This window comes from Lepisosteus oculatus, unplaced genomic scaffold (assembly GCF_040954835.1).
Source record: "Lepisosteus oculatus isolate fLepOcu1 unplaced genomic scaffold, fLepOcu1.hap2 HAP2_SCAFFOLD_62, whole genome shotgun sequence".
NCBI classification, from domain to species: Eukaryota; Metazoa; Chordata; class Actinopteri; order Semionotiformes; family Lepisosteidae; genus Lepisosteus; species Lepisosteus oculatus.
Genome location: NW_027168171.1, coordinates 1,006,725 through 1,026,259, shown reverse-complemented (window position 1 = coordinate 1,026,259; position 19,535 = coordinate 1,006,725). Strand labels below are relative to the sequence as shown.

General features: G+C 46.2%; 9 non-coding genes across 9 annotated transcripts; 4 read left to right on the top strand and 5 right to left on the bottom strand.

Annotated features, from left to right (window-relative positions):
- Window positions 1-102: 102 nt before the first annotated feature.
- Window positions 103-175, bottom strand: trnav-cac (transfer RNA valine (anticodon CAC)). Its single transcript has one exon. It is a non-coding gene; the product is annotated as a tRNA-Val (tRNA).
- Window positions 176-626: 451 nt separating this feature from the next.
- Window positions 627-698, bottom strand: trnae-uuc (transfer RNA glutamic acid (anticodon UUC)). Its single transcript has one exon. It is a non-coding gene; the product is annotated as a tRNA-Glu (tRNA).
- Window positions 699-3,052: 2,354 nt separating this feature from the next.
- trnam-cau (transfer RNA methionine (anticodon CAU)) lies at window positions 3,053-3,125 on the top strand. The gene has a single exon. It is a non-coding gene; the product is annotated as a tRNA-Met (tRNA).
- Window positions 3,126-8,467: 5,342 nt separating this feature from the next.
- On the bottom strand, window positions 8,468-8,541 carry trnai-aau (transfer RNA isoleucine (anticodon AAU)). The gene has a single exon. It is a non-coding gene; the product is annotated as a tRNA-Ile (tRNA).
- A 5,179-nt stretch (window positions 8,542-13,720) lies between these two features.
- trnar-acg (transfer RNA arginine (anticodon ACG)) lies at window positions 13,721-13,793 on the bottom strand. The gene has a single exon. It is a non-coding gene; the product is annotated as a tRNA-Arg (tRNA).
- A 3,066-nt stretch (window positions 13,794-16,859) lies between these two features.
- trnas-uga (transfer RNA serine (anticodon UGA)) lies at window positions 16,860-16,941 on the top strand. Its single transcript has one exon. It is a non-coding gene; the product is annotated as a tRNA-Ser (tRNA).
- Window positions 16,942-18,341: 1,400 nt separating this feature from the next.
- On the top strand, window positions 18,342-18,423 carry trnas-aga (transfer RNA serine (anticodon AGA)). The gene has a single exon. It is a non-coding gene; the product is annotated as a tRNA-Ser (tRNA).
- Window positions 18,424-18,636: 213 nt separating this feature from the next.
- On the top strand, window positions 18,637-18,707 carry trnag-gcc (transfer RNA glycine (anticodon GCC)). The gene has a single exon. It is a non-coding gene; the product is annotated as a tRNA-Gly (tRNA).
- Window positions 18,708-19,196: 489 nt separating this feature from the next.
- On the bottom strand, window positions 19,197-19,313 carry LOC138232033 (U5 spliceosomal RNA). Its single transcript, XR_011186992.1, has one exon. It is a non-coding gene; the product is annotated as a U5 spliceosomal RNA (small nuclear RNA).
- Window positions 19,314-19,535: the final 222 nt, after the last annotated feature.

Genomic DNA, 19,535 nt, shown 5'->3' with positions numbered 1-19,535 from the left:
GTGCAGATCCCACCACACTAAGAGGTGAGTGGGTCTGTTCGATCACAGCACTAGGCGAATCCCCAATCCCCTTTTGTGCGTGGCGACAGAAGAAGTCTGGTCTGTTTCCGCCCGGTTTCGATCCGGGGATCTTTCGCGTGTGAGGCGAACGTGATAACCACTACACTACGGAAACTGTGGTCAGATGTGCCCAGCGGCCCAGCGCTGAGCTTCGCCAATGCGATTCAGCTGCTTCCAGTGCCTTTATTGGGGTGCGCTGATGGACCGTGCTCTCTCTCCAGAGACCAGCACGCCTGTCATGGACGGAGCAGGAAAGACGGCGCCACATTCTACAGCCCTCTCCACGCAATCGACGAAATCGGGCTACTGAAGTGGAGAAAATCGCCTCTCCAGAAAGTGCAAATATCATCTTGGAGAGTATAAATCCTATTGCCGAAGGTCAGCCCTGTCTACCAGAGTGACCCTCCCACCTCCTGCAGCGATGGTCAGCTCGTCTCACACGCGAGAAGTTTCGGCTGGAAACAAGCGCCCCCTCTTCTCGCACGTTTTGCACGTTGAGTAGTTTTAATGTGGCTCCTTCGTACACAGTGCTGATCTTTTGGAAAGCAGGAGGCAAAATTGACACGTTCCCATACCGGGAGTCGAACCAGGGCCGCCTGGGTGAAAACCAGGAATCCTAACCGCTAGACCATATGGGAGTGCACAACCCTGCTGTTCCGGGCATCATGCAAGCAAACTACATAAATATGAGAAAACACGCAAGAGAGTTGTCACTCAGAGTGCCGAAGGGTCGATGTATACTGGGGCTCAGTTGAAATGCAACGTCAGGACTTTCCCGAATTATGTCACACGAAGAGAGCACAGCCTTTTCCGCCCTGCCACGTGTGTATCGGTAACTCGCCGTGATCGTATAGTGGTCAGTACTTTGCGTTGTGGCCACAACAACCCTGGTTCAAATCCGGGTCACGGCAGAATAGGGGCGTCTGCTTTTACTACTTGCATGAATGAAGGCAAAAAAAAGCCAATCGATGTGAACGAACAGCGCTTTACAGAGGAGTACTGCCTGACTGGATCGTTGATGAACGACAGAGGCCACTCCGACCTCTTCTCGGGTTTCTTCAATGACTTACTAAGGATCTTCTTCACATTCGCCCATGCATGGGAAGCCAGTTACACCAAAGCAAACGCAGGAAAGTGCATTTCATGCAGAGACCAGGAGGGACCTGTTTACACCAAGAGTGGTCGGAGTATGGAACAATGCGCCAAGCCCTGTTTCTGGAGTCGATTCTTGATTAGATCTTGGGCTCACTAAGAGGCCCCCGCTGGGTACTAATCTTTCTGTTGTTCTCGCAGGTGTTGCGCTGCTTTTGAGCCGACAGAGCTCGTCTTGGTCTGTAGGGATAGCCCAATTGCAAATGATCGGCTCCAGGTACAGAAAAAACGTGCGTTTGGTACAAGAGTGCATGAAGGCACCGGAAATACATTGGGAACAAATGACTGGTGGTTCAAGACCTCTGTGAAGTGCAGGAGCGTGCAAGAAGAGGCTGTTTGCACCCAGTCTCGAACCGGGGACCTTTCGCGTGTTAGGCGAACGTGATAGCCGCTACACTACGGAAACCTGTAGGGACTGCTGCTGGTGTCTCGCTTGCGTTTCGGGCTGAGAAAGGGACGCGTCACTTTAGGCAGAGGGCGCTGGAGATAGGAACAAAGGGCGCGATGAAACAAAATGCCGAAACCCGGGATCGAGCCAGGGACCTTTAGAACATACTCTCACGAATCGTTAGAATACGTGCGTTTGATCATCAATTGCGTAACAACCACATTCGTTCGACTTGAGCCATCAAGCTCATAGTTTTCAAATCTTGAAAGCTGTCATTGAGCACATCATAGTCTGCAGTACGCCACGTAACTTGCGTACTTCAACAGAAAGAAGAGCAGACAGCTCCATAAATATGCGAGGCGCAGAGAGTGCAAGGCGAGCCGCACACGTTTCGGTGACTGAGAGAGGGCAGTTTTTGCTTCTGCATTTCCCAAGTAAGGACGCATGACAACAAGCGATCGCGGTGCTCATTTACGACATAGTGGTGATGAGTTTTCAGTACGTGTTCTTTTGAACGAGCAATGAGGTTGCTGCCTTGGACAGCTGACTGCACGCTCTCATTGTGCCACGTGATGAGTATTCACCAGGCTCGTTCAGTCATTAGTCACATTCCATCGTTTGCCATAAGCAGATGCTGCAAGGTGATGTGGATATCAGTTCCCAGTCTTGTGGACGAGGACAAAAAGAACACACAAGGGCTCATCCGCAAGTTGAACCCAGGACCTCCCACACCCTAAGTGAGAATCATACCCCTAAACCAATGAGCCACGGCAGCACTTTCCATTTTATTCTGTCAGCGAGCTTGAGGACGGGGGAGAGGCGTCATTCGCTCGTCCAGTCAGACCTTCATCAATAAGTCAAGAAAGCCGCAATTACACGACTGCCTTGCAGACGAAGGGCTGTGAACTGCACCCGGTAAGAGGGGAACAAGCGGCACTAGGCGACACCGAGGCATGAGCCCCAGCGAGGGGGGTTAGCTTGCATGGTACAGCGCTCGCTTTGCATGCGAGAGGTAGCGGGATCATTTCCCACGTCCTCCAGGTGTGTGCTTAGAGCTTGATGTGCCGAAAGGTGTCCTTTAGCCTGTGGTCACACCTTGCATGGAGAGCGTCATGCAGCTGTCAATCATTTCGCAGCCACGCCCCCTCTTCATCTTCTCTCTGCCTTAAGCGTCTCCGCCACACTCTCTTTACATTTCATGTCAGCATGTCAGAAGTCCGAGTGACGTTTTTAATGGCTGAGTGAGGGCACGATGCTGAAGCAGAGAGGCCACTTCAGCCAGAGAGACTTGTGCTAGGTGAGATCTGAAAAACAGACTCGCAACAGAAACAGACCAAAAAAGTATCGGTGAGATCAAAAGGCAAATGCAACATCCAGCAGAGGGCGTCTAAAGATTAGGGAACGGGCGACTGAAATCCATGAGGCAAACTTTCCGGCTGTGTACTGCAGCTGGCCTCGTTGGCGTAGTTGGTAGCGCGTCAGTCTCATCATCTGAAGGTCCTGAGTTTGATCCTCACACGGGGCAGGGCTGCTTCCTCTCTTGCTCTTTTCAAACACTTGCGGCAACTGTTCGCTCATAACCACGTCTGGAATGCGTGACCTTTACACGGGGGAGAAGCAACGCCGCATCCCTTTTCTAAAGAACATTCACATTCAGAAATAAGTCAAGAAATTTGCCATTACTTTCGCTCGCACTGCTGTCAGCCTGCCCATGTTGCCAAAGAAAGATTCACTCGGCGTCAACATGACAGAACAGCGATCACTTGAAAACACTATTCCACACTCCGTAAGCAAGAACTTCAGTGTTTGCAGTCACCCGATATGCCGATAGTCAAAGGAGCACAAAACACGAAGCGTCAAAAGACAAGATGAGTTGATGGAAAGAGCGTTGAATTGATGAGCACAAAAGTTCAGCTCGTACAATAGGCAACGAAGGTCCCGGCGTCATCATCACACTTGAAAGGACTGCCTTGCAGACTAAGGGCAGTGGGAGGTTGCTGTTTTGAGATGGAGGCATTGGGATGGTGGGCCGAGATCTATTCTTCTTAAGGAATTCTTCATCGTGAAAGATCGGTCCACAGGTCATCCAAAGAACTTACAAATTTTTTGGACTCAGGGAATCACGTGCTTCCGGAAGGGAGTGAAGTGCTCAAACACATGACATGCCCCCTTGATCTCACATGCACAATTCTGCTGCAACATGCACAGCTACCGTCCACACCAGGCAGTGGGGCTTCAGCAGAATTTGCTACGCCACCTGCAATTACATATCCAGCTGCACACATATACATGGCCCCTCTGTCCTTTTCAGGATCTCAAAAAAAAGCATAGCGTGGTTTTCCTGCAACCTGATTGACCGCATCTCCCTCAGAATGTGCCCCGTTGCATTCATTGCTGAAGCAGGACGGAGGCTAACGGGCATGCCAGAACAGTTAGGCTCAGCGATCTCTCCAAAATATTGTGGTTGTAGTGGAAGAAATATGGTTTAAATTGTACCTTGGTATTTCAAACTCTCTCTAGAATGTTATCCATTTCTATTTTATTTTGACAGGAACTGGCTAATGACACTAGATGAAAAGAGAAGAAAGAAAACACAACGTTTCGGCCGTGGAGCCTTCTTCAGGTGTGAGGGCTCCACGGCTGAAATGTTGTGTTTTCTTTCTTCTCTTTTAAGCATGGAATAGACCTATTACTTGTTCCTTTGCAGCCTACGCATGCTGACACAGCTCCCCACCTGAACTGCTAATGATGCCTGGTAGTTTGTGGTACTTGGGTATTGTCTTATGTTTGCTCAAACTGCATATGTGTGATTGCATATTTTTGGGTATTTTCATATGTCAATATTTAATTCACTGACATTCCTGTATGCTTGGAAGAAAGGTATATTGGATTTGGCACAGGACGCCTGCCCATATTTGTTGATCATTGTTGGGCTGGAAAAACAATGATAAAAAGTGTATGAAAAAAGCTCTCTCCAATATTTCCCTTCTCTTCGCCATGGTTACACTGCCCGTTCTTTCCGTCTTTGGTCCTTCTACAAAGATTCCAGGGCTCTTTTTCCACCATAATATCAGAATATTTTTTTCTCTTTTAAAGGCTGTAGGTGGGGTGTGATGGACTGTACCACTATCATAGAAGATTTTTTCAGGACACATCGCAGTTCCATAGTAGAATTTATCAATAGTAGAATTCCATAGGACATTATTTACCAACATATTACCCAGTGTGAGACTCTGCCAGTAAACCTCAGAGCATTGAGTTCTCCACTGATAAAGATGGCTGTCTGAAGTCATGAAATCCACTGCTGGGATGCCTGAGAGACAGTAATTGAATCTTGGCTGGAATTAGGCTTTCTATTAGTGTTGATCTTTGGGAATTATGTGGTAAAAAGGGAAAACTCCTTTACTTTAGTCACTTTGAATGTTCAAATGTACAGAACCTGCAAAACTAAGCAATGAAAAAAATCCATCACCACTCTCATGATAGCATAACTCATAGTCTCTGCTGTTATGTAACAATACACACTTTCAATTTTCTTATCGCCTGTCTCCAGAGAGAATGTTGTTAGTGCTGATGACCTTGAATTAGACCTTGTTAACTCTGTAAAACAATCTTCCTCTGCTTAGATTTTCACTCAGATTGATTTTGTTCTCAGATTATTCCTGGCAGGACTGAGTTTCTAGGAAATGAAAAGTGAAAGAAAAAGTACAGAAGATCAGCCCTTGAATATACAACATTGTGCAGTGAGATTGTTAAATGTATTAGCTGCTATCCTGTGCTAGAGCCTGTCGTGGTAAGCAGTGGATGACAGGATCTAGCACAGATACTAATGAAACACTGTTAATGAAAGATAAAACACTTGAGTCTTATTTTAGTTTTCCATTTCCCTTTCATTTGTGATGTACTGTACAACAGGCCACAGAACATGCACAAAAACAGATATGCACACATTCACACCAGGCAATGACAGTCTGCCCAGTCAGAATCTGAGCTGAGGTATCAGAATTCTGAATTCCCTGAATTCTGTCATGGATCATCCACAATAAGGGCAAAGTTTGAACACGAGGATCCCCAGGAGAGAGCCTAGTAACATAAATCTTGGAGCAAAAGCAGATGATTAACTTCATAGTTTGTGTGGTTGAGCCAAAGTTGAGCGTGAGGATATGTGAGTCACCATTCTTAGAAATGGATCCAACTTCAGACAGGCGTCAAAAGTAAGAGTATACAGTGCTGGGGCAATGACACTTCAATGATCAGAAGGATAACAAGAGTTTTAATGCATTGAAATTGATTTTCTGGTGATGCACACTGTCATGGAACTATTAATTTTTTAAGGATCACTTACTGACGTCAGACAGCTGCCAATTCTCCAGACTGGAAGGATGAACAGTTTATCCCCCTAGGTACCATATTTCCATATTTCGAAGCATTGGAATAATACATGTCATACAGCAACATAAAAACAGGAAGACAAGTATCACAGCCCCTATAATCGGTGTTAGTAACTTAAAAGAAAAACATTCCCCCTGGCCCAAACAGTGATTCTAACCAGGAGAGAAAAGCCGGTGTATCTTTTATGCCTCTCTCTTTATTCACCTTGTCTTTTAGTTCTTTTAAATGCTGAATAGCAAGTGTAAGATTTCCGTAATCATAGTCATTAGCTGGAATATATGTACAACAGGAGTCTCCTACTAAAGCATAGACTCCTCCAGATGCTGCATTTTGAAGGTCCAGCACGAACCTGTTCTGAAGTGCCATTAATCTAACTCCCCTTAATTCTTGTTTGATAGCGTCTAAGCCTTCTAACATGATATTAATAAAAGAGTACATTTCATAAAAAGTCGCATGGGTGAGGCTGTAGAATGAGGCATTAAAGCACATATATAACAAGATGCATTAAATTTCTTTAACTTTACAGTATGATTTATAAATGTATACCACAAATTACTCATATCCCCCTCATTATCAGTTTCATTCAGCCAGTTTGTATACAAAGAGGCTTCGTGTTTAGATTCTTCCTCTTTTGGGGTGGTGACAGGCTTCTACATAAAAAGGAAAAAGGCTGTGCACATCAGTCCCAAGCAGGTTATCCCCATCTGTCCTTGTGGAGACATCACTCCTGCGCTTTGTTCAGTTCGTTTGTGACCTTTTTACAGTGGGAAGCATGAATCCAGGGCACCATTTCTGTGACCTTCACAGCAGTGGCAGTGGTCAGCAGCACCTGGTACAGCCCCCTCCACCTGAGTGAACACCATTTCTTTTTCCTGAAGTCTTTCACCAGAATCCAGTCTCCTTATTCACTCATTAGTTCTTACAGCACAGGTAAATCCCTGTGGGCTGGAGCCCAGCATAATCCTAGGCTTTTTTGGTCAACATTGGTCAACAGATTGGTCAACAACTGGGTAATAACTCTTAGAAAAATCTACACATTGTTCCCCTGCCTCAGCTGTGACGTTTTGTAGAACAATTCTAGCTGAAGTTGTAAAATTTCTCTTTGTTCCGTTCCTGCAAAACATCTTATTATGAACAAATAAACCACAATAATCATTTGCATCTAGGGGAATCACTCCCAAGGGTAACCCCCCTTAAAGCTATATTGTTCTACCCATCAGGTTCTGCCACTAGATAAGAGAACCTTTCCCATGAAATCATTTTTTGACCTTCATGATCCCTTCAGGGCGTACAATTAGCACAGAAGCAGCAGCTTTAGTCCACATGTTTTTCAAACAGGATATTAACGATATGATCATAACGAATAATACCAGACCCACAAATATGTATTGAACCAGAGACCCTCTCCATGTTCCTAGCACAGACTGTAGCCATGCACCAATACCCCAATCATCTGGATTGCAGGATTTACGAAGAAAATTATTTTCGCAGTAATTAATTTATTATATTTACTATATTTATTATACACGTGTAAATTAATTACTGCGAAAATAATTTACTTCGTACACTGTGCAGAGTGCCGTATACTCCTAGTTGCGGCACACACGATACATACAGTAAAAAGCCTCAGGCACTGTGTTAGATGTGTTTTCGACGTTATATATGCGTTTATTAATGTCGTCGATTTTACGGTTGCAATTCGACGTTGATTATACGTCGAGGCGACGTATATATACGTATAGCCGTATTTTCGCCGTGAATATACGTATATTCGACGAATCAATGCCCACTGGGTAAACTCTTGAGCAAACTCTGAACCAGCTCTAAGGAAACTAATCCGATTAGACGTTACTTTGACTCATCTTTTTACGCTCAGTGCTGGATTGCTCAAACTCCAGCTAGGGTTAGGGTTAGCATTCCCACGCTACTTAGACACTTTGTTTACGCTCAGTGCTGGATTTTGGGAACTTCAGGACGAGTGGGAATTTTCTCCTATCTGTCAATTCTGTTTTGTTTTGGAGACTCTTGGCTGCCTATGTTGTACAGTGCAGCGTGAAGGAAACATTTTCCAAAACTGTGTCAGCTCAAAAGTTGTAAGAAAACCTCTCCAGCTGCTTTAACTCTCTTCATTTTTGTCATTTAATGTGACACTCGATGTATAACTGGAGCCTCACATATGCAAATGGTGAGGCTCCAGTTCGACACCACTACAGTATCTGACAAAAGCATGGCAGACTGTGCCATGACCGGCAGATAACTTCTGCTTATTTTTACCATATTAAACATTGGAAATCCTCCCACTTGCATTTGTGACACTTGATTTTGACTCCACCTAAGACACTCTTAAATCTTCAAACACTTTTCTCTTCTCCCGCAACACTCTTGTCTGTCGGCACTATGTGGCAGCATTGCATGACAACCCATCTCACCACAGAAAGGAACCTAACAGCTTTGGTAAGAGAGGAGAAAAGAACATAGCCTGTATGGGGATTGAACCCATGACCTTGGCGTTATTAGCACCACGCTCTAACCAACTGAGCTAACCGGCCTCACGACGGTGGTCCTCTCTGTGCTGCAAAAAATCGAACTCAGGGAATTTCTTTTGCCCTCCTTTGAATAGAAAGCCGTGTAATTCAGTGTACGGGCTTTCTCGTGCAGTTTCATGGTTCTTGTAACCCAAATCCTACACTGGCCTGAAGTGCCCCCCCATTTCACAGCATTTTTCAGCTGATTTAAAATGTACCTAAAGGAGAAGCATTATTGAAGACCATCAATTACCAAGAGCTTTTGTCAAAGGTTTTGGTGGTCATTTTTAATGACCACAGAGCACTATGACCTCGGTTTTACATCTCATCCGAAAGACAGCGCCCTTTTACAACACAGCGTCTCCGTCACTATGCTGGGACATTGGGACCCGCACAGACCTCAGGGTGAGCGCCCCCCCGCCGGCACCATTAACACCGCTTCCAGCTGGAAGCTTTGTTTTTCCCTGTAGCTTACCCTCATCCGGGTACTGACCTGGCTCACACCTGCTTAGCTTCAGTGGGTTTTCAGTTGCGAGTTGCAAGGGGATGCAAGTGATGGAGCCGCTCGCTGCAAAAGCCACTGCATTGGCCGGGAATCAAACCCAAGCCTCCCGCGTGGCAGGCAAGAATTCTACCACTGAAACACCAATGCTCAGTGTCTGGGCCTTCAAAAAAGACGCTTTTTTGGTGCTCTGTGCAAAAAGCGTCGACATATGCTTCCAGCTGCAAAATGCCATTCGCGGATGCTGAAGAATTTATTTCAAGGCAGCGGGTACAAGCGATTGGGCGTTTTAAAACCACCAGGAACAACAAAGAGGCGCGCTTCTTTGCTTGCGCCGGAACACACCGACTGGAGGCGGACAACGTAGTCGGCAGGATTCGAACATGCGCGGGGAGACCCCAATGGATTTCTAGTCCATCGCCTTAACCACTCGGCCACGACTACAGCAAGCCCCACAGCCGCTGCGTTCTTGCTACAATCTTACCTGGATCGCGAGGCGCCGGCGGAAGCCTATTTCAAAGTCGTTCTCCGTTTCAAAAAAACATTTCCAAAATACAAGCCTTGCAGACAGACACGCCTCAGAGGACTTAAGGGTGGCTTCATGTCGGAATGATAAAGTCTCCCCGTCCGGACATGAAAATGCCACTTTGTTACACACAAAAAAAGAATCAACAACAGAGAAATGCCCACAAGCATTTGAAAAGCCGCACCACGTCACACTTGAAATAGCTCTTACATTAGTGGTAGACGCAGGAATCGCCTTTTTATTTACGCTCTTACCAACGCGATGGAAAGCAAAACAAAGCAAAGCAGAGCAAAACAAAACGAACAAACGAAAACCCTCACGTCCCGCACTTGCATATAACGCCGTTACGTGCCCAAGCGGTATTGTACGTCATCCTAGCACTGCACGCCGGTGCGTATGGTATATGGGAACGAGCACACGCCACGAATCGTCTCGAATCACTCCCTACAGCTGTAAGGCGCCTTGAAGCGTGCACCCCCAACATTCTTCTTTGCTCATCTGTGAAAGGTAAACTCTTGAGCAAACTCTGAACCAGCTCTAAGGAAACTAATCCGATTAGATGTTACTTTGACTCATCATTTAAGGGATCCTTGTTAATTGGAGAAATCAATGATTTCGAATGAATTCTGTATGCGTTAAAAGACAGCTATACACAGAAAACATGCAGGACACTGCTCATGATGTTTCCCGAGCCGAAACACAGTGCGTTTTTCCAAGCCATCTGACCAAGCCTGCCCACTGAAAACTGCAGGAGATCGTGTAAAGACGTTAAAGTTTGTAACTACTACACGCACAGGAAGCAGAATAAATTCCTCTATTCAAACTGTCAAAGGTTTGCTTTGCGAACGCTGCAGGACATCGCACAATCTCTTTTGAACAGGGACAAACGATTTCTTATGGGGCGCAGTAAGTACAGACGTTTAAAAAGCTCCACTCATGCCAATGATGCAGCATGAAGAAGCGCAACCTAAAGTTTGCATTCCTAGCACTGTTGCAACCTAGCACTGTTGCATTCCCCGCATCAGTAGCTAATATAATTTACGACTCTTGTTAATGCAGTTTCAGAAACCAGACTGAAATTTCTCAAGTATATTATTTGAATCCATTTGATGTTGGGCAACAACTATTCTTTCAAGACTTTTAGATTGAAATGGGACCTTTGAGACAGGCCTGTAGTTGTTAAGAACTTGTGGATCCAAATTTGACTTCTTAAGGAGCGGTCTAAGAACCACTACCTTAAATTGATCATGTACGACGCCTGACGCAAGCGATGCATTCATCATACTAATTATAGGTCCTGCCAGTCCTTCGAGGGAATCTTTGACTAGCTGAGTGGGGATGGGATCTAGCAAACAGGTGGTTTACTTTGTCTTACGTCTGTGTTCATGAGTCCACCATAAGAAGAAATCTGAACAGGAGTGGTGATCATGTGAGGTCACCATGGAGGAAACCACTGCTCTCCCCCCAAAAAAAACCACCACTGCCCCTCTCAAGTTTGCTAAAGACCACATGGATGTTCCACAGCAACTCCTGGAACAATGTTCTGTGGACAGACGTGACAAAAGTTGAACTTGTTGGTAAATGTGCACAGCGTTATGTTTGGAGATAACAAAACACCGCATACCAACTCCAAAACCTCATCCCACCTGGGAAGCATGGCGGAGGCTGTACGGCTTGCAATCATCGAGGGACCGATGAATTCCGAGATGTATCAGGAAATTCTACAGCAGAATGTCAGGGTGTCTGCCTGTGATCTAAAACTCAAAAGACGCTGGGTCTTGCAACATGACAAAAACAAAGGAGTACATCAACAACAGAGTGGCTGAAACAGAAGAAATTCCGTATGTTGGGATGGCCAAGTAAGAGTCCTGACACACACGCTTTCACTCATATGAGCTACACGGCTACCAAGATGATCTCAGGTGCGCCGAGCTTGTACGGAACATATTGAACTGATCGACGGCGAATTGTCTCTCAGACAGGCTTTTCACCTCTAAGCTCCTTGACTGACAGTGATCAGCTAGGTAGTAAAACAGTCAGCTGCTTCTAAGCCTTAAACAGCTGCATCTCGGCGCTTCCACGGAGAGATGATTTGAAAGCCGAACATTGCCCATTGGGAACACCTTACTATCACTAGTTTAAGAGACTCTTAAGGTTTTGCAGAGGTGCCTGTCTAATAGCATGCGCTTTGCAAGCTATAGGTGTTTAGGCTGAGGCAGAATGCCTGTTAACAAAATGTTTTTCTAAAGGGGCCTCGCACTCTTTTCCAAGCAATGGTCACCATCCCCACCGAGTGTCACAATGTAGTCATGTCCTAGGACATCACCTGTTAGTCTCCATTTGTCTGCCACCAACACTTTAGGTTACGGGGTCACAACCGCACCCCGGAGACCAGAGGAGCCGTTGGCGTTCTGGCGGCACAGATTGGGCTGAAGGTGGGGCGCTTGAATCTCGCTGTTGGAGGCCTTCTGAAACTGACCCAAGCCTTTCCCTTGAATTAAATGTAAATAAGAAATGAACCCCAGATGCACATGGAATCAATCACGTGTTTCCTTTGAGCCGTTTCAGAGACTGCTCCAGAGTTTACCTTGCACAGATGCGCAAAGATTCATGATGGGGGTGCACGCTTCCAGGCGTCTTACAACTGTAGGGACTGATTAGAGACAATTCGTAGCTTGTGCTCATTTCCCTCTATTCCCCGTGTTGCAGTGGTAGGATGACTTAAATTCCTGCTTCGACACGTAACGGGATTATAATCAAGTGCAGGAGCTGAGGGCTTTAGTTTTGTTTCGTTTTCCATGGCGTTCGTAAGCGCGCAAATCAAAGGCAATTCCTGCGTCTAACACGAATGTAAATGCTTTTGAAAGTGCAGTGTGGTACAGCTTGTAAAATCCTTGTCCACATTTTTGGTTCGTTGATGTTTTTTCTGTCTGCCAAAGTTGCATTTTGACATCCGGACTGGGGGACTTTATCATTTGAACGTGAAGCCAGCCTTAAACCCTCTGAGGCGTGTCTGTCTGCCGGCACGAATCTTGTGAAAGGTATTTTTTTTAACGGAGAGCAACTTTAAAAAGGTTTCCGCAGCCACCTCGCAGTCCGTGTTTGATTATAGGAGGAATGCGGCGGCGGGGAGCTCGCATTTGTCGTGCTCGAGTGGTTAAGGCGATGGGCTCGAAATGCGTTGGGGTTTCCCCGCGCAGGTTCGAAACCTGCCGACTCCGGCGTCTGCCGAACGTCACCTTGTGCCTGCGCAGCAGAGGCGGAGTGCTGCTTCTCCTTTCCTGGTACTATAAAAACGCTAAATCGCTTGGCCCCGCTGCCATGGAAAGCAAATCTTCAGATAACCACACATTTTGCGTTCGCACCTCTGGTGCTCTACTTATGCCTTTGAAAACCTAATGAATAAAGCTGTAAGAACCGACACGATGTGTAGGTGCTCTTAAAGCACGCAGTAAAGAACTGTTAACAGCAAGGGTTTCAGTGGGTTAACTGAGGAGAAGGCGTGATCGCTATTTGTTGACTTTTTATTTGGTGTTAGAAACACTCTTACTGTGCATGACGTGCAACAAATGTAGCCACAGAAATTGCATCACGCTTTCATGTATGCTATTGCAGACACCAACGTTGCCTAGATAGAAAACCGAAATAGCCGTGGGTTTGCTTGCTGGTCTGAAGGATCTCTCTTCAAATCTCTATCATTTGTCAATGGAAGTAAAAGGCGCTGCAATCTGATACGTTCAGAATCAAACCCGCAGCTGTTGTTCGACTTTATTTCTTGACTAATTACAACTGAGTGTCGCATGAGCAGTTACATAAACTTGTCTGGTATATTTGAACACAAATGCCGTTCTTCAATTAAAACTAACAGTACATTGTCAGGGACATTCAGTTCTATACAAACAAGAGACAGACAAGAGAATATTTCTACCGTTCATGTGGACTACGTGTTGACTTACTGATCGGAATAATTGAAAGGTTCGGGCTCATAGCCGATGCAGTGCGTGCTAATTAGAACAGCAACGCTGAGCTCTCAGCACTGTACTGAGCCCAGGTGTTTTTCTAAAGCTGTCAGGTGCAGTTCATTTACATGAAGGAAATCTCTTACTGGGTACGATTACAATGCAGTAAGTAGCACAGACTACTTAGGGAGTAGCCCGATGCGTTTAAAAACGACCCGAGCCAGGCAGGAGTCGAACCTGTAATCTCCTGATCCGTAGTCAGACGCGTTATCCATTGCGCCACTGGCCCTGGTGTGACACTGCAGGACTGTAACCCAGTGAGATCAGCACTGCAACTAGTAAAATATTACCCCCGGTCCATTCTTTTCCAAAAGTGAGAAACACCTGTTTTCTACATTTTGTCTGTGTTAAAACCATATCTCTTTAAACCAAACCAAGAGTTTGTCTTTTGCACTGATATTCTGATTCATTTCGATTTCAAAGAAAAAAAAAACATTATCTTCCAAAGCATCATAAAATTGTCCATTCTTCCAGACTCTACTTCTCTCTTGTAGTAGTACAGCAGACCTTTCCAGGTGAGCAGATCACAGAGTCCGAAATATGCTTCCTCCATCAAGCAAAGTACCTGAACATGACTCTGTCTTCATAAAAGCGCCCCTGTAATAAAGAAATTAAATCCGAAATCAAGAGGGAAGTTGCCTACTGAAGTTCAAGAAGTCATCAATTTTAACCTAGCAACACATTAAAGGCTGCATCTATACAAGTACGATTCTAGAAATGCTCACCAGATTACGTTTTAAGAAGGAATTGCGCCTCAGGTTCCGCCGAGATCTTAACTTGGATGGTAGGATTCAGAGTCCGGAGTGCGGACTGATGGCGCACGGAGGGTCCACATACTGTGGATCCCTCAGTTTTCTTCCGCGTGTTTAAACCGCCAGCGTGTGACTCCCCTGTCCCCGTGACCTCATTGCTCTGCTCTCGCCTCTGTGCAGCTGAGCCCGACTCATGGTAAAGTGGAAAACAATATGCCCTCAATGTGGGATTTACTCTGGATCGAGGATAGATGTCACCTTTTTATCGTTGAACAGGATGTATGTGATGTGGCGACTAGGTTCAATTTTGTATCCTTTTAAAAGATTAAGGACTGGGGTGAGCGTGATTTACCACCCTTTCAGCTAAGAACCCGACATGAGCACCGTTTAAGCTGCATAGACTCGGTCGTTTAACTCTTCTCCATTAGCAGGGTTAAGGTTAAAGAAAAAAAACATTGCTGACTTCTTTTTTTTTGCCAGCCGCTAGCGCTGATTAGCAATGTTTGTATTTCATGTTTTGCAAGTTGCATCCATTTTAAGAAAAACAAGTCGCGTTAAAGACAGGAAATGAATACTTGCATTTAATTAAGTCTAGCCGTAGGCGGTTGTCTGTAAGGACCAGTTCTGTTCAAGAAGACAGAACAAAGAAGGCACCACTGGGATTCGGACTCAGGATCTCCTGTTTAAGAGACAAGCGCTTTAACCAACTAAGCCACGGCGCCCCGGGATAGTTGTCCTTTTGCAGCCACTTGGACACACCACTCAGACACATCTGCATTCGGTGTGTGCTCCGCCTGCTCGCTGAGCAAGTTGCCACCTTTATACAATAGCAACATCGACACCAAGAGAAAGGATGACAAATGGCTTTTATCTGGAACTTTTCATGTCCAAGGAGCTCAATGTGCTTTCTGTGTACAACAGGGCCACTGAACTCCACACTGGCCACTGAACCACAGCAGTGGCTTGCTGGCTTGACATCTCCCAAGGAAAATGTTGAAATCGCATGTGGAACAGGAAAATGACCCTCGAGTACGAGGGAAAAAAAAGAAAAAGATCATCTGGAGCGCGCCAACCCATGTCTGGACAGCCCAGTTCCGTTGACGAGTTGGCCGAGTGGTTAAGGCAATTGACTACTAATTCATTGTGCTCTGCATGCATGGGTTTGAATCCCATCCTCGTCGCTCTCTATGTCTGACACGTGTGCCTGTTCGACGTTGGCCCTCCTTTTGTTTGCTCCAGTACTAGAGCCTTACATTTTCTAGCGGTGGCTGAACATGGTATAGTAGGCTAACGTTGGTATCGAGCAGTGGCAGTAACAGTATTTACGTGCCGCTGCTGCCAAGTGGCTCTGGGTTGAGACCGCGTTTTCACTTACTTGCAGCACAAACGGAGAAAGCGATTTTTGACAGTCTCTCGAGAGACTGCGCTAGGTGTTTAGGGATAGACTTTGTCAGTTCCCAATGGGATGATGGCCTCTCAAATAGTTTGTGATTCCTCTAGACGTTTATACAGTAGAAGCCTGCTTCGTGGCTTAAATCCAAGCTAAGGAAACGAGTTTGAGGTCTGATGCAGAACTGCGAATTCAATGAAGGGGAACACTACAGTACATTGCACTGTATGTGTGAGGAAAGCTGCCCCCTTCTGTTCCTTGTCGACCGAACAGAGGACTGTAAAGGATACCGCCAAGAAACTTTAGGATGCTGGTTGGAATCCAGCTCCAAAGAAGCCCCTTTGGGTGTTATGTCATCAAAAAGTAAGAACAGAGAATCTCCCTTGGATCAAAAGCGCAACAGAACTGTTTTCCGTGGAGCAGGTTTCAGACCCGTAGACCTGTTTTATTTGTAGGGCAGGGCGCATTCCCAAACGCGAATCTCCTGTTTTAGAAATGCTTTGGGCGGCGTGAAGTGAAAATAAGAAGTGGGCTCCAGATGCATATGGAAGCAATCAAGTGTTTCATCCGAGCTGTTTCAAAGACTGCTCAACAGCTTTCCTTTTACAGAGGCCCAACGATTAATGATGGGGGTGCACCCTTCAATGTGCCTTACGACTCTAGGGAGTGATTGAGACGATTCGTAGCGTGTGTTCATTTCCCTCTATTCCCCATGTTGTAGTGGTAAGATGACGTAAATTCCTGCTTCGACACGTAACGGCATTATAATCAAGTGCAGGAGCTGAGGGCTTTTGTTTTGTTTCGTTTTCTATGGCGTTCGTAAGCACGCAAAACAAAGACAATTCCTGCATCTAACACGAATGTAAATGCTTTTGAAAGTGCAGTGTGGTGCAGCTTGTAAAATCCTTGTCCACATTTGTGGTTTGTTGATGTTTTTTCTGTCTGCCAAAGTTGCATTTTGACATCCGGACGGGGAGACTTTATCATTTGAACGTGAAGCCAGCCTTAAACCCTCTGAGGCGTGTCTGTCTGCCGGCATGTATCTTGTGAAAGGTATTTTTTTTTAAATGTAGAGCGACTTTAAAAAAGTTTCCGCAGCCACCTCGCACTCCGTGTTAGATTATAGGAGGAATGGGGCGGCGGCGAGCTCGCTGTAGTCGTGGCCGAGTAGTTAAGGCGATGGACTTGAAATCCATTGGGGACTCCCCGCTCAGGTTCGAATCCTGCCGACTACGGCGTCTGCTGCACGTCACCTTGTGCCTATGCGGCAAAGGCGAAGTGCCGCTTCTCCTTTCCTGGTACTATAAAAATGCTACATCGCTTGGTCCTGCTTCCATGGAAAGCAGTTCTTCAGGTAATTCTACTCTCTTACCAAAGCTGTTAGGTTCCTTTCCGTGGTGAGAGGGGTTGTCATGCAACGCTGCCACATACTGCCGACAGACAAGTGTGTTGCGGGAGAAGAGAAAAGTGTTTGAAGATTTAAGAGTGTCTTAGGTGGAGCCAAAATCAAGTGTCACAAATGCAAGTGGGAAGATTTCCAATGTTTAATATGGTCAAAATAAGCGGAAGTTACCAGCTGGTCCGGCACAGTCTGCCATGCTTTTGTCATATACTGTAAAGTGGTGTCGAACTGGGTGTCGAACTGGAGCCTCACCATTTGCATATGTGAGGCTCCAGTTATACATCGAGTGTCACATTAAATGACAAAAATGAAGAGAGTTAAAGCAGCTGGAGAGGTTTTCTTACAACTTTTGAGCTGACACAGTTTTGGAAAATGTTTCCTTCACGCTGCACTGAACAACATAGGCAGCCAAGAGTCTCCAAAACAAAACAGAATGGACAGATAGGAGAAAATTCCCACTCGTCCTGAAGTTCCCAAAATCCAGCACTGAGCGTAAACAAAGTGTCTAAGTAGCGTGGGAATGCTAACCCTAACCCTAGCTGGAGTTTGAGCAATCCAGCACTGAGCGTAAAAAGATGAGTCAAAGTAACGTCTAATCGGATTAGTTTCCTTAGAGCTGGTTCAGAGTTTGCTCAAGAGTTTACCTTTCACAGATGCGCAAAGAAGAATGTTGGGGGTGCACGCTTCAAGGCGCCTTACAGCTGTAGGGAGTGATTCGAGACGATTCGTGGCGTGTGCTCATTCCTATATACCGTACGACCCGGGGTGCAGTGCTAGGATGACGTACAATACCGCTTGGGCACGTAACGGCGTTATATGCAAGTGCAGGACGTGAGGGTTTTCGTTTGTTTGTTTTGTTTTGCTCTGCTTTGCTTTGTTTTGCTTTCCATCGCGTTGGTAAGAGCGTAAATAAAAAGGCGATTCCTGCGTCTACCACTAATATAAGAGCTATTTCAAGTGCGACGTGGTGCGGCTTTTCAAATGCTTGTGGGCATTTCTCTGTTGTTGATTCTTTTTTTGTGTGTAACAAAGTGGCATTTTCATGTCCGGACGGGGAGACTTTATCATTCCGACATGAAGCCACCCTTAAATCCTCTGAGGCGTGTCTGTCTGCAAGGCTTGTATTTTGGAAATGTTTTTTTGAAACGGAGAACGACTTTGAAATAGGCTTCCGCTGGCGCCTCGCGATCCAGGTAAGATTGTAGCAAGAACGCAGTGGCGGTGGGGCTTGCTGTAGTCGTGGCCGAGTGGTTAAGGCGATGGACTAGAAATCCATTGGGGTCTCCCCGCGCAGGTTCCAATCCTGCCGACTACGTTGTCCGCCTCCAGTCGGTGTGTTTTGGCACAAGCAAAGAAGCGCGCCTCTTTGCTGTTCCTGGTGGTTTTAAAACGCCCAATCGCTTGTACCCGCTGCCTTGGAAATAAGTTCTTCAGCGTCCGCGAATGGCATTTTGCAGCTGGAAGCAGATGTCGATGCGTTTTGCACAGAGCACCAAAAAAGCGTCTTTTTTGAAGGCTCAGGCACTGAGCATTGGTGGTTCAGTGGTAGAATTCTCGCCTGCCACGTGGGAGGCTCGGGTTCGATTCCCGGCCAATGCAGTGGCTTTTGCAGCGAGCGGCTCCATCACTTGCATCCCCTTGCAACTCGCAACTGAAAACCCACTGAAGCTAAGCAGGTGTGAGCCAGGTCAGTACCCGGATGAGGGTGAGCTACAGGGAAAAACAAAGCTTCCAGCTGGAAGCGGTGTTAATGGTGCCGGCGGGGGGGGCGCTCACCCTGAGGTCTGTGCGGGTCCCAATGCCCCAGTATAGTGACGGAGATGCTGTGTTGTAAAATGGCGCTGTCTTTTGGATGAGATGTAAAAACGAGGTCACAGCGCTCTGTGGTCATTCAAAATGACCACCAAAACCTTTGACAAAAGCTCTTGGTAATTGATGGTCTTCAATAATGCTTCTCCTTTAGGTACATTTTAAATCAGCTGAAAAATGCTGTTTTGCATTCATGTGTTTAAGTAGCCTGTGCTACTTACTGCATTGTAAGAGCGATTGTGAGCGGTTTTGTTTTCTCTCTTTGACCAGCCCAGCTGCGCCCCACCCGAAGGCAGGGAAGCACAAAAATTGTATGGAACTCATTCATGCTCCTCTCCATGGAAATCTTTAGTAAAAGGCAAAAGATTTGTACGAGATGAAGAGAAACCAGAGTGCGTGGCTGGACAGCTGCAGGAGCCCAGGCCGCCTTCAAGGCCTCTGCCCTGCCGGTCGTGGTTGGCAATGCACCTGGCCTTACAAACGAGCCAGTGGGGCCCGTTCAGCTCCGGGCTCATCGCCTGCAGCTCTCGGCTTACCTGGCAGGGGAGATACCTTGATCAGCCTGTAGTTGGAGTAGTTGGATTGTTTTCTTGTTTTGTGGAAGCAGTGTTTGTTTTG